Below are 4,220 nucleotides of genomic sequence, written 5' to 3' on the forward strand. Positions count from 1 at the left end.
TCATGTCCAACTATACTTGCTAACAAAGATCGGAAAGAAAGTTACAACGAGCTAGAAACCTTCATTCCAAGAATTACAGTACTCGGAATTCTAAAAAAAAGAAAAGAAAAAATAACTATCAAAATCACTCAGTAGTACGATTACAAGGAATCATTCCCTTCTACTAATTATAAAGCACTAAGATTACTTATAACCCAGAGAGTAATTATAATAAAACCTTTTTGGTTTTGCATAACAACGATGTTGAGTAACAATTTGGTTCCGTCTCCAGACACAGTGAACCCTCAATTGGATACGGTTACGGTTGTATCAAACCTTTCGAAAATCGCAAAGCAGATCCTTCTTGTACGCAAATGTCTAAAGCAACAAAGCTTGACTACTGATCCCCTGGTTAGGCAATTGTATTGAATATACTTGTTCCACCCAATTGTGAGAACGTAGACGTGATTCTTGGACCATGTCTCAAATTTCACGTTAAATTTTACAAGATCATCGTTATAAACTTTAACGTTTAAACCACCTTCATACAGATTTTCTAATTCGATGTCCGTCATCAATCCTCTGACTTTCTTAACAAAATGTTCAGGAAGCTTAAACCTAACAGTATAATCATGTTCCAACAGTGTTTTGGAAGTTTCTTCTAATCTACGAGCTCTATTATTGATGGAACTCATGATAGTATCATACCCTTAATCTATGATTTGCACGAACAACTGCGTCTTCTCTTTGAATTTCTGAATCGTTAGTTGTATGCACCAAATTCGTAACTGCGTCTCGATTTGTGGAAGAAGTAATGTCTTGGGATGGATGATGAAAATTCCTGTAGGTTCTTGAATTGCGGTTTTGCAAGAAACTTCCTCTCATTTTTCTTGAACTGAAACTAATCTGTAGTTAATTTTCAATAAACTAAGAAGACAAGAAAACCAAGAAGAGAAGAAGAAGAACTTGTTGTTTTATTTATAAGGAAAAACTGGTTTCAAGAACGAAAATTGGCGTGTGTTTTTTTTCTTTGATGATCACTGAACGAGCATTGTTTGCAAACAGGATTTTTATAGGAGAATCAAACTCCGGAGAGCCGTTGATTGATATCGACTCACATGTCACCGTTGATAACCATATCATACGGATCGGCCAACAAGCAGAAACCCTTGCCCTTCAATACCGTGCAGCCAAATGGCGGAACCAAGTGGTCTGGCCCACCTTGACTCCTCTTCGGTAATTTTTCTTTTTTCCACTGTATTAGATTTTAACCTACCAAAAATTCCTTTTTCCTTTACATAGTTTAACCTATCATAATTAACATTTATACCACTTTTTTATTTTTTTTTTATTTTACGTGAGTCATTTGTACCACTCTTTATTTTCGATTTATAACCTCCATAATCATAAACACCAGAGGATATGTACCTTTTTCGCAAACACACAATATTTTGAAAGAGATTTTATATTTCGATCACGCAATACTTTGGTAATAGCTACACTAAAATTAATATAACAGTGTCATTGTAGTACAATGATAAAATCACTGGGTGAGAAATCAGTGAGCCGAGTTCGAAATTCGCCAATACCAAATTCTTAGTATGTAAAAAAGATTTATTTTCCCTGAACAAGGTACACCACAAGTAGTTATCAGTGATGGAGGATCACACTCCAAGAAATTTTTCCCCCACCTACCCATAATTTTTTAAAAAGTACAACGTCACTCAGCAGATTGGTACACATTATTACCAAGAAACTAGTGTGCAAGCTGAAATTCCGAATTGTGAGATTAAATCCATCCTTAAAAAAAACGTAAACAATACAAGATAATATTAGAACTTAAGGCTCAAGGACGCACTCAAGTGTATAGAAAGACATGCAATTCTTGGTGTATCTCTAAATTGGTTGGTCTATAACAAAGCTTTCCCGCTTGATCTTGAACATAAGGATTTCTAGGAGGTAAAAATGTGCAACGGAGCATAATATAGTGTAAAAACAACGAAAGATAAAATATAATGAATTATGGGGGATACATTATCACGCTAATGTGATATCGGATTCCGAGTTACGTAACTGATAATCCGAGTTTCTATAGGTAATTTTCCGACATAACAATTATCGGAAGTCGATAACGAAAGTTTATCAATAATTATTATCTTCACTAGCCTTTTTCCTCTTGGTGCAATTACTAGTCTAACGAAGGGAACAGTTCTAAAGTCAACAGTCACAGATTGAAGCTATTTTATGAAAGTTTCTTAACGAATAATATGGAGTGATCGGACTTAAGGATTTTCTCTTTCTAGAAAGTGTTGGGTGTTCCGCGTCGGTCTGGCAGTATTAAATCAAACGCTGCCTTGGAGGAAACCCATTGATTTTATATTTTTATCTTTTATATTTTATTTTTAAAAATAAGAATCTTAATTTTCATATCATTGTTCGGTTTACTATCTTAGATTTTAGTTAATTTACATTGAGTACAATATGAAGTTTAAGTGGGGGGAAGTGGTTAATCTTATAGATTTTCAAAGTAGTCACTTTTGTAAGAAAATTTTGCATAATAACCTTCAAATTTTAGAAACTTTTGAACTATTAAGGATACATACTAACCAGCCTAGGTAGGTAGAAACTCAACTCTTGGCCATAGGAATTGGTGTATCCGGAATGACCATGTTCGAATGCATAGCTTAGGCGTTAGAAATAACATGATAGCCATTGAACAATTAGGAAAGGACTTATGCAAGCATATCAAAAAATTGTCATATTACTTCCTATTTTTCACTAGTATGTAACCGATGCTACGCACTAGGACCGGTGGGATCGGCTAATTGAGCGTGGAAAGGCTTCGTCTCGCACCCCTGGTCAAATGCCTTAGATTTTTCTAAAAGTGTTTGATCATTTTAAAGGAGTATCTATAGGTATCTAATGATTTAAATTTGGTGTTATAAACCTAAATTCATGTATTAATTTTATAGATAGATATTTAAATTATAAAAATAAATTGAGTCCATAATTTTTGGATTTGAAATAATTTTATATGCTTATAACTATTTGTAATTAAACATAGCTACACTTTTTGTCCAAATTTTTTTAGTTAACAAATTGTCCTATCCAACGAAATTATCTGTAAAATTTTTGGAGAATATATATATCGTATAAAATTTGTTAAATGTAATTTTCAAAAGAAAATAAAAAAAAATGTGAGCAAGAAGTGTGCATGCAGTATTATTACACATATAGTTTATTTATGTCGAGATTTATAAGTTGATCAATGTAACAATACTATGCGTAGACCTTGTCAGAATTACATGTTTGCTGGCGGTGTTTGAATTATTACTTAAACGTACTTCCATGATACAACTTAATAGGTCTTATCCAAGATGGATACTGGTCCCAAGAAGAACCCCACAACAGCACTGTTATTAATTATATCATTCACATACATTTTGTTCAAAATTACCATGGTTTGTTTTAAATTTTTTTAAAACAATTTACTATTGGAGAATATAATATGTTTCAAAAGTGATGTTTTTAAAAATAAAATACTCATGATATCTATAATGTTTAAGTAAAAACTCTGTTGTCTTCTTCATCTATCGTGACCAACGGTTGATGTCAGGATCCCTCTCCATAATATCGTCCATTTTATCGTTATCTTCATCCAGTTCGATTGATGTTGGCATGTCATTATCGTTTTCTATAGTGTCTGGAGTTGTACTTACCCATTTATTTTTCTTTAATATATATGCTTTAACTGAAGCATTATCATAATGAAATATTTCATGTGATTTTGGAGTGAGATATATGAAGTTTCATTCTTCTAAGTATATAACTTGCATCATGCATGGGGTCCAGTTGTAGTTGTTGACTTGGCGCGGTGGGAGAAGATGCATTAGAACATGTTCAAATTTACTCTTCACTGGTAGATTCTTTTCCAAATTGACATCATTTGGTACTCAATATATATATACTGTAGGAATATTTAAGTTATGTAAGCAAAACAATGTTGATAATGAATAAAAAAATTAATTATAATATTTTAAAACATATACGTACTGTAAGGAATACAAAATCTTCTTATTCATATTAAAAGATGAAAGAAAAGAAAAATGCTAATTCTATTGTACAATGTTGAGTTTTAAATTATGGTCACACGAAAATCTCTGCGTATAGTCTATCTTATTATGCAACTTAATATGGTTTGTAATAAAGGTTTCCTCCATTATTCTTTTCATGGACTGATA

Source organism: Papaver somniferum, chromosome 10 (genome assembly GCF_003573695.1).
Source record: "Papaver somniferum cultivar HN1 chromosome 10, ASM357369v1, whole genome shotgun sequence".
Classification (NCBI taxonomy): Eukaryota; Viridiplantae; Streptophyta; class Magnoliopsida; order Ranunculales; family Papaveraceae; genus Papaver; species Papaver somniferum.